The sequence below is a fragment of the Bubalus bubalis genome, chromosome 20 (genome assembly GCF_019923935.1).
Source record: "Bubalus bubalis isolate 160015118507 breed Murrah chromosome 20, NDDB_SH_1, whole genome shotgun sequence".
Taxonomy (NCBI): Eukaryota; Metazoa; Chordata; class Mammalia; order Artiodactyla; family Bovidae; genus Bubalus; species Bubalus bubalis.
In genome coordinates, this window is record NC_059176.1 from 38,693,543 (window position 1) to 38,704,577 (window position 11,035).

Consider the following 11,035-nt stretch of genomic DNA (forward strand, 5'->3'; position numbering starts at 1 on the left):
CTAGAGGCTAGAGTTACTAGCAAATTCCAAAAATAGATAATGAATGAGATGATAGAATCTGGGTTGTCACCTCTTGTCCAATGGGATTATCCCAGGTCTAATCTCAGACAGATTGTGATTAATGTGATTGCGGATGGGGCATTAATCCGATTCAGGAGGGAATCCAGGCAGATTTTCATCTGCGCCGAGTTTGTAATGGGTTTGGAGGCAGCAGAAAAGCAGCTTGTACCAGATTTTGCCGCATCACTGTGATGAGGTCTATTCTGATCGACTTGAGTTATGGACAGTATAAATTATTTATAGCCACTTTAAACATGCCTTCCACTTGTAGAGACCTTCAGAACAAAATAGTAACACCCCTCTTGCTGTTGTAGGAATCTCATTCAGCTGAATCCTGGTGCCCACAAATTGTAAAAAGCAAGGGAGAGAAGAAATTTCAAGAGTGGTAACTTCAGTATCAAGTGCTCACTGAACATTACAAGGGGCAAGAGGTTGCAGGAGGCAGACCAGTGCAGGAGGCTGAGGTACACTGGGTGGTCCAGGCCCTGGAGGGATTCACTCTTGATGGGGGATGAGGAGATGGACCCAGACTCAGGAAGGCAAAGGCAGCCGCAGGAGGCAGTGTATGATGAGGCTCAGACAAGCCGAGCACGGAGGAGAATTCTCCGTGAGCCAAACAGCATTTGTGAAGGAGGTAGAATTTGAGCAGGGTCTTTAAGGGTGAGACAGCTCCGAATGTGAGTGAGGAGGGAGAAAGTGTGGGAGCAAAGGCTGGACACAGGTCTGCACTGGACAAGGAAGTAAGGCCCGGCGGGGCTAGGGGTCAGGGATGGCGGCGGGTGGCGCTGTCATACACTGAGCAGCCACTCTGTGCTGGGAAGTGTCCTTCATCTGTCTCACTCGGTCCTCATGTATCAGCAGGGTGCTTTGGGCTAAAAAAGGCCCAGGTGAAAGGGGCACAACCAGAAAATGAGCTGGCTCAAAGAACAAGAACAGAGGCAGGGCAGATCTCGAGTCAGACGATCCAGGCGTTCAGAGGTATCATCAGCACAGTCTTTCAGTGTCTCTGCTCTGCTATCCACAGACTCAGCTTCATTCTGAGGGTGCTTCTTATGGTCACACAACAGCTGCCAAAATACACATGTCTCCTTGACTGTGACCAATGGGAGAAGCTGGCTTCCTGGGGTTCTCATCAAAGAGCAAGAAAGCTTCTTATCACAATCCCCTGGAAAACCTCTTTTCTGTTTCACTGGCCCAACTTATCTTAGATTTGTCCATTCCTGAACCAATTACTGCAAGGAATTTGGGATTCTCTTGTTGGTTTAGACTAATCAGCATAGGTACATACATCCCACAAGGGGATACTGATAATTGTTTAAGAACTGATTCTCACAGAATGCTTTCATTGATTTTTGCCAGACTCTTACTGATTTATGGTTGCACAAGTAAGTTAAAAAAAACTTATAATCTAGTAAATAAAAAATTATCGAAATATACTAGTTAGGATGTCTTAAATGAAAATATTTAAAACACTGTCATTAATCCAACAAGACACATGGAAGGTGTACACGACTAAACCTATCTTGACAAGGTCATGAAAAAGACACACAGTTCTAAACGTGTTCTGGTATGGAAATATGGGAAGTCAATTCTATAATCTATATGTGTATAAGTTGATAAATGTATCTCAGTGTGCCACAGATACAATTAAATTGCCAATGGAATTTGACAAAACAATTCCAAAGATAAAATGAAAGAAGAAATGTTTGAGAATCATGAGGAAAGTTTATGAAAGAAGAGAAATGAAGGGTGGTTTTTTTCCTACCGTACTCAAACGCATCGTAGAGTTCTAACAATGAAAACAGTTTGATACTAAAGCAGAAGAGGATAGACCTAATGTAACACATGGAAAAGGCCAAATTTAGACTTTTGATCTGATATAAATTCAGTTGAAAAACAAATGATTATTCAGTAGATATCGTTTGTACATTTGAAAGCAGTGAAAGTTGGGTTTTTCTGCACCACTGTTTACCAAAAACCTCTTCAGATGGATTAAAGATTTCAATGTAATGATGAAACCACAAAAGTACTAGACAAAATGTATGTGACTCATGCTGTCACTTTGGGATGAGGATGGACTTTCCAAGTGGCACCACAAAGGGAAAGACCAATGGATTTGACCACATGAAAATGCAATGGCTGTTTATTATTTATGACAGACAAAGGGGTTGTTGATATCTTTAAAACCAAAAGTATTAAGAACTCAAATAAGAAAATGATGAATGCAGAAACATGAGCTGGAAAGAAGAAAAAACCATGGTTAATAACACACGGAAAATTTGTAGTCTTGTTAGTTGTATTAGCACACAACTCAGTGGCTTAAGACAACACCCATTTATTATTTAAGAGTTTCTGTAACTCAGAAGTCTGGGCATGGCTTACCTGGGTTCTCTGCTCAGGGCCTTACAGGGCTGATGATGGCCAGACTGCATTCTCATATACAGGTGTGGCAGGGAAGGATAAACTTCTGAATTCCCATATTGGTGATGGAATTAATTTACTTGCAGCTTCATTTCATGATGATTTACTTCCTAAAAGTCAGTAACAGTTTCTACTGCTCTGAGTCTCTCTAACTTCAGCAAGCCCTTTTAGAGGGCTCACCTAATTAGGTAAGGCCCGCCGAGGATAATCTCCATTTTGATTAACTGAAAATCGATTGATTAGGGACTTCAATTACATCTGCAAGGTCCTTTTACTTTTGCCATATTCTGTTCATTAGAAACAAGTCACAGGTATTCTTGGGGGCTGAATTATACAAGGGTTTGGATCACTGTGAATCACTACCATATTAGTAACTAAAGCATCATATAGCAAAAGTATTTTTTAAAATTTATTTATTTTTGGCTGCACTGGCTCTTCATTGCTTAGCTTGTTGGATGGAGTGTCAAGGATACAACATTCTGAAAAGACACAACAATCTGAGATGCAGGTTGGTGAATTTTGTCAAAGCCTTAAAACTGTAATCTCCTTGATCAAGTAAATCCTCTGCCAGAAATTATTCTGCAGAAATACTTATGGATAATGTACACAAAGACTTAATCATGAGGTTGTACATGGCAGCTTTATTTATAGTACCAGAAACTTGGAGGAAAAAGGGAAAACGAGCAAAAGTGAAAGAATGGTTAAATAAACTGTGGTTTATTTATTCCATCCATATGACGGAAGTGCACTGGATCAGACTATCTTGGAGTCTGGGCTCCAGAGCCAGGCTCCCCTGGTCAGAAAGATTTCACTACTTAGCAGCTCTGTAAAATGGGTGTATATCTTAAACTCTTTGAGCCTCAGTTACAAAGAGGAAATAATAATAGTACCCACTTTACAAGGTTGTTTGTGGATTAAGTGGCTCATACATGTAAATGCTTACCCCAGGAGCTAAACCAAGTCAGCACTTAATTGTATAGGAAGAAGAGGATAGAATATTATGAAATTACCGTACAACTTATACAAAATGTTAAAAAGTTAAATGATAAACTCAGAAAGCAAAATAGAAGGGCATCTCTTAGACAACATTTATTTTCACTTGAGAAGTGAGACTATAGAAGATTACTATTTTCTTCTTTGTGAGTTTTTATATTTACCGATTGTCCTGCACTTATATACTTAACGACTTTACAGGGAAAATATCCTGATATTTTTTTAAAAGAAAGGAAAAGTGGGAGCCCTAAAAGACAGGGAAGACCCCAAGGGTGAGGTAGGGATTGAACTGTTCTTGAATGACAGTGGTTCTCAAACATTTGGAATTCAAGAACCAAGGAAAAACCAGCAGGGACATCACACAGGACTGCCACTATTCCATGATGCCAGGTGACACATTAAAAAAATTTCATTGTCTCAGGCACTTCTCTTCTCAGCCTCTTGTCCGCAGAGGGAGCAGTATGTCTGCGGAAGTCCCCCAGGCAGCCTCCGCAGAGGAGCAGAAGGAAATGGAAGATAAAGTGATTAGTCCAGAGAAAGGTGAAGAAGCAAAAGTTAAAAGCAAGGTATCCTCATCTGGGACAAAATCCTGGAGGTTCAGATTTTTTAAGTAAACGATTGCATAAAAGGGTAAAAATATTTTGATTCTGGGGATTACAACATGGCTAAAGCAAAAATGAAGAACAAGCAACTTCCTACTGCAACCCCAGATAAGACAGAGGTCACTGGTGACTACATCCCATTCCACAGGACCTTCCTCAATGGAAACCATCTCTTGTTGCTAGCAAGCTGGCTAGCTGATTAAAAAGAGCTGAACCGCATGAATCTTCTAATTCCCATTATTTCTCTTTAATATGTTACTCCTCTGCTTTTTATTTCCCTTTACTCATTAAGTCATTTGAGAGTGATGGCTTTGCAGATAGCGGTAGTGTGTGCTGCTATTGTAAGGGAATATACATGTGTAGAGTTTTTGATTAGTTTAACAGTGCACTGATGAACATGTTAGAGCAACATAAAGTAATCTACTTGAGAATAATTGTATATATTACCTAACTCCTAGTGTAGGGCTGGATCCAACAAGTAACAAGTTTTGCAGTTTTAATATTGACTTTCTTTAATATATTTTAATTATAGCTTCGTATATTACTCTTATTTCATATAACCTCTACTGTTAATTTCTTCTGGATTTTCCTTTTGAGTGTTGTAAAACAGAAGTTTAAGACCACAAGTTAGAAGAAAGGTCACATGTTTCAAACACAAATAGATGGGGCTCCAAAAGATTTGTACCCTATGCTTGAACTTGAAAGGCCTTAAATCTGTTTCAGCTTTAACAATAGAATTTTACTTGGGCAATATTTGCCCATTCTGGTGTAACTTACGTGACTCTATTGCTTACTAACAGCTGTTGTTGAAGCTACTATTCTTATTCAGTTCGATAGTGTTCAGAATACCTTTTGTCACTGAAGATGTGAATAAAGTGTGCATGTGCGTTGACTGTTGAATTCACTTTTGTGCCATTTTTGTAAATCCAATAGTTTTGCACAAACACTCACAACTCTCTGTATTACTTTCACATATTAAAGAGTAGATAATGTGCCAACCAGAAGCACAAGTGTTCCTACAAAAGATTCTGTATGTCATTAGAGCTTTTGTATAGTAAGAGTAGTTTATAGTCTTGGGGTTATAGAATACCAGACTGAAATCTTTGCTCAGTCTGCCATAACTTACACTTTTTCATTTGTTACTAGTACCCATGATATTCAGTGGCCTTGTGCAAATATGATATGTTGCTTAGGCATATCTTTTGTCCTATGCAGAACATTTCATTTTGACTTTTACGAAAATTACTGTTCATATAATTTATATAAACATTTTTAATGTAGAAACTTTTTACTTCCACAGTCAATTTGGGTGACACTAGAATAAAATATTTTGCCTCTTGTGGCCCCCTGCCTTCTTTTTTTCTTGCTTCTTTGACTCACATTGTGTTGAGCTGTGCCATTCAGCTTGTTCAGAAACATAAGTGTCTATATCTTTACTCTTGAAATTTGCTCTGCTGAATGCTGTATTTTCTAACCTAATAATGACATTTTCCTTATAATTTCTCAGTTGTTAACCACTCTTAATCCTGTGTTACTACTGACACTTGTTTAAATAAAAGGAAATTTATAATAAAACAAGTTATTTGAGAAGACTGGCCCAGGAATCTAGTCAGGATGAGCTGAATTTTAAGTAATTATAATGAGCTAAGTGAATTAGACTTGTGACAATTAGAGCAATTTACATGATAGGTGGAACAGATAATACATAGATATTTTGCTTCTATAGATGTCATTTTAGTAAAATGTAAATTTAAGTATATGTGTGGCTTGTCTAGTTAGTAAGAACTTTAATTAACAGATTGCTGGGACAAATTTACTGGCCTTTTAAGAGCTCTTCCCATATGCTGTGATGCTGTAGCATGATGCTGAGGATCAGTAGCCCGAGATGATAGTGCTTTTTTCTTCATCTTTGACTTATGCAAGGCCTCCACCTCTTTTGGATCCAGGCATCTTTTCTGGGTCTTGGGTTCATTAGGTGCCTCCTTTCCTTTGACCCCAAAGCACCACAGATGGTGTGCTGAGCATAGCACCTGCATGTAAAGGCTGCCTAGCACTCTGGGGAAAGCTTGCTGCTTATCTTTCCACTTCACCCACTCCAAAAGCAGAAAACAACAAAATCAATAATGTGCTAATTTGTTACTATAAGGATTGGTGGTGGTTTAGTTGCTAAGTCATGTCTGACTCTTGCGCCCCATGGACTGTAGCCCACCAGGCTCCTCTGTCCATAGGATTTTCCAGGCAAGAGTACTGGAATGGGCTGCCATTTCCTTCTTCAATGATAAGGATTCAGTTCAGTTCAGTCACTCAGTTGTGTCCGACTCTTTGCAACCCCATGAACCACAGCATGCCAGGCCTCCCTGTCTATCATCAACTCCCAGAGTTTACCTAAACTCACGTTCATTGAATAGGTGATGCCATCCAACCATCTCATCCTCTGTTGTCCCCTTCTCCCCCTGTCCTCAGTCTTTCCCAACATTAGGGTCTTTTCAAATGAGTCAGCTCTTCACATCAGGTGGCCAAAGTATTGGAGTTTCAGCTTCAACATCAGTCCTTCCAACGAACACCCAGGACTGATCACCTTTAGGATAGACTGGTTAGATCTCCTTGCAGTCCAAGGGACTCTCAAGAGTCTTCTCCAACACCACAGTTCAAAAGCATCAATTGTTCAGCACTCAGCTTTCTTTACAGTCCAACTCTCACATCCATACATGACCACTGGAAAAACCATAGCCTTGACTAGACGGACCTTTGTTGACAAAGTAATGTCTCTGCTTTTTAATATGCTATCTAGATTGGTCATAACTTTCCTTCCAAGGAGTAAGTGTCTTTTAATTTCATGGCTGCAGTCACTATCTGCAGTGATTTTGGAGCCCGGAAAAATAAAGTCAGCCACTGTTTCCACTGTTTCCCCATCTATTTGCCATGGACTGATGGGACTGGATGCCATGATCTTAGTTTTCTGAATGTTAAGCTTAAAGCCAACTTTTTCACTCTCCACTTTCACTTTCATCAAGAGTCTCTTTAGTTCTTTCTTCTTCACTTTCTGCCATAAGGGTGGTGTCATCTGCGTATCTGAGATTATTGATATTTCTCCCGGAAATCTTGACTCCAGCTTGTGCTTCTTCCAGCCCAGCATTTCTCATGATGGATATACTCTGGATATAAGTTAAATAGGCAGGGTGACAATATACAGCCTTGACGTACTCCTTTTCCTATTTGGAACCAGTCTGTTGTTCCATGTCCAGTTCTAACAGTTGCTTCCTGATCTGCATACAAGCTTCTCAAGAGGCAGGTCAGGTGGTCTGGTATGCCCATCTCTTTCAGAATTTTCCACAGTTTATTGTGATCTGCACAGTCAAAGGCTTTGACATAGTCAACAAAGCAGAAATAGATGTTTTTCTGGAACTCCCTTGCTTTTTCGATGATCCAGCAGAAATAGATTTGTAATGAGAATAAGTAGGTTATTCAAAAGCAGGTATAATCAATGCAGGATTGATTTAAGAATTACAAAATACCCAAAGTAGGATTTCTGTAATATCTAGTGGGGCTTGGGTTTTGTTTTGTTTTTAATGACTATTTGCAAGCTACCACTGTTAAATTCACACACATCAGATTAATCTGAAAAACCATGTAATTCTTGGTTATGGTAGGACTCCTGTTATGGTTTGCAACAAGTGATGTAATCTCTGCCTGAGTTTTAGTTTGTAAAATAAATAATAATATTAACCTACCTCAAAACTTGTTGAGGATCTGTGAAATACTGAGTAAGTGCCCCAAATAAAATATTGTTGTCTTTTTATTTAAAAAAAAATTCCACTGTCTCCTACCGTAATATCATAAAAGAGGTAACATATTAACACCAATAAAGAAACGCCTATTCTCAGAATAAATATCTTCCCACTGAGCTTTGTGAAAAACTAATTACACTATTCTTATTTTTCTCTGAAAAAGGCCAAATACTTTTTCTTTGGCTGAAGATTGGGAACCACTGGAGTAGAGTCTTGGCAATGAGGAGGGTGCACCAACATCAGGCACGTGGCAGCAACATAGGGAGAGAGGAATGAATCCAAAATGTGGGGACTTTGGAAGGTCTGGCCCCTGCTCAGCCCCAAAGTTCTCACTGCAGTTTCATGGTGTGTGTGGTTAAGTGCAGAGACTCCTGGGGGCCATATGATGCTTTAGTTCTTATGGGCATGCTAGGGATTCCCTAATGGGGATTGCCTGAAACCCCCTTTATAAGCACTGAAAATACAGCTGTGAATAAGACAACTATAATCCCTGCCATTTCTTGTGGAGGGGGAGGCTCTGGGACAAGTGTTTTTCATTAAATCTTTGAGCTCAGAGATGGTATCAGTCTCCTTTCCTGCATCCTCCACAGGCCTAGCAGAGGACAGCAGGCTCAGCAAAGAGCTACTGAACCACAGAATTTTCAGTGACCTGAAAAGCCTGGTCAAGGGCATTAGAGGTAATGACAGTCATCCAATGGGACTTTAGTTGGTGTTTCTCAGACACCTGTGGGCTCTTCTGCATCAGCAAAAGCTCCAGTGTCCATTTCTTTCCATGGGTATATTGGAAAGGTATGCATGTTTTATTAAACTTGAAATCAGACTTCAATATTTATGTATAAATCTCAAGCTTCACTTTAGCCTTGTGAAGGCTGGTGAGATGCAAGGCTAATTTGATAATGGAGGTAAATTCCTTTGCCATTAATCCTATGAATCATACATGTCTCCTCTAAGAGCCTGAAATATGAATATTTTAGCACAGGTAAAATATCAAGAGAGTCACAGCTCACTAATTATGATAAACTGGGAGGTCAGAGTGCCTTCTATTAATAGAAAAAGATGTTATGCTCAAGGTCACCGTATTATATAGTACATACAGTATCTATATATACATTAGATTACACATCAACTAAATTGACAGTGGATGAATCATCGCCAAAGAGAGCTCACACCTCAGTTGCTTTCACATAGAGATAAGGAGCCCAGAGTTTTAGAACCTTACTTATTAGTTTGCCAAATAACTGTTTTGGAAAATAACCATGTTTGCTGGACTGTGGACACCATCAATTTGCCTGGTACACCTTTTTCTCACAGACAGTCATAATGATTGTCTTTACTTCTGCTCAGATCCTTAATGTAAATTCTCAGGCTCTAAACTGAAAATTGCGGAGTCCTCCAACTCATAATAGTTACATTAAGCAGGGGGTTTTCTCTAGAGGACATTACTTGGATAGTGGGTGTACCTCTGACTATCAAGATCTCCTTTCATGAAGTTTTTGTTTCTTTCTTTCTCTTGAGGGGAAAATATATTTCTTGAGCACTTACTATGAGCCTCTACAATGAGAGTCCTTGGGGCAAGGACAATGTCTATTTTATACCTTTTGGGCCTAGAAGGGCTCAATAAATGGCTGTTGAATTACTAGTGTCCAGGTGTGCCTGCTGGGTGCTCCATCCACAGGTGGTACCCAGCCTCCATGATGGTCTGCAGTGATGCCTGCCTCCTGTTCTTTTCACCCTTGTGCTGTTCTCTCCCACATTGTATCAGTGTTGGTTAGTGTGATCAGAATACGGCAGTCATGATGGTATGTCACCATCAAATTTAGGTTGTAAGAGTGCAGTGTATGTCTTGGAATACACTCTATCTGTCTCTATCTTATCCTCTGATCACTGACTTTGGGAGAAGCCATGTGGATAGGTTCCTGTGGTGATAAATGGAAGCCTCCTGCCAATAACCATATGAGTGAACTTGTAGGCAAATCCTCCAAACTCATGCAATCTACAGAGAATGCATCCCTGGCCAATAATTTGAGTGCAATCTTGTGAGAGATTCTATACCAGAACCACCCAGCTAAACTGCTCCAGGATTTCTAATCCTCTGAAACTGTGTAAGATAATAAATTTTTCAAGCTGCTAAATTTGGCGGGGCAAGGGGTGAGGATTTGTTACACAGCAATAGATAACTAATATCTAATTCAAAATCTAATAATAGGTAACATAAATTCCCACATGTTTCTTACAAAAATCCTTTAAGGCATTAGCAGCATTCTACTAATGAAGACAGGCTTCCCAGGTGGCACAGTGGTAAAGAATCTGCCTGCCAATGCAGGAGATGAAAGAGGTGCGGGTTCGATCCCTGAATCAGGAAGCTCCCCTGGAGCAGGAAATGGCAACCCACTCCAGGATTCTTACCTGGGAAATCCCATGCACAGAGGAACCTGGTAGTCTACAGTCCATGGAGTCGCAAAAAGTCAGTCACGACTGAGCACACACAAACACACACACACAGATACACGCACATGAATGAAGACACAAAGGATCAGTGATATTAAAGAATTTGTCTAAGACATCTCAGCCAAATGAGGGGGAAAGTGGATACAAATTCAAGCAAGACACATGCTCTCTCTCAGAAAACAAAAACATCACGTCTCTTGACCAAATAATCTTACCGTTAAAGTCTGTCACTCTGCTATCAATTGGGATTTCAACATCTGGTAATAATAAGAGTGGTGATTATTAAAAATATACCGACGGAAGCTGTTTGCATAACCCGTAAATGTTCGAGGTTTCATGGTCATGATTTTCAAATAGAAAAATGACAACACGTGGGAAGGAACAGACAGACTGAAAGGAGAACTGAAAGTGGCATAGTTAAAATCATCTGCATGTATTTTTAGCACCAGGAAAGAAGTCTTGTTGGCAGACACTGCTAAAAAGAGGAGGTCCATTTCCATGTGCTATATTTAGAAAGGCATAATATCATTGCAGAATAATTGCTTATTGGAAGCACAAGTGAGCCTTGAAATTATGAAGCAGGTTTAAGACTACAGGCCCATTTCTATGTGGTCCCTATTGAAGCAGAGGAGGGGACCACCCAAAAGCAGTACTCTGGGTGTACCAATCTTATCAGCCTCTAAATTTTAAGTGAAAAAGTGGGTCTGCTGTGCATATGCAGCC

The 11,035-nt window shown here is 39.9% G+C and overlaps 1 pseudogene; it reads left to right on the plus strand.

Moving 5' to 3' along the window:
- Positions 1–3,830: 3,830 nt before the first annotated feature.
- LOC102400907 lies at positions 3,831–4,275 on the plus strand (annotated as a pseudogene).
- The last annotated feature ends 6,760 nt before the right edge of the window (positions 4,276–11,035 follow it).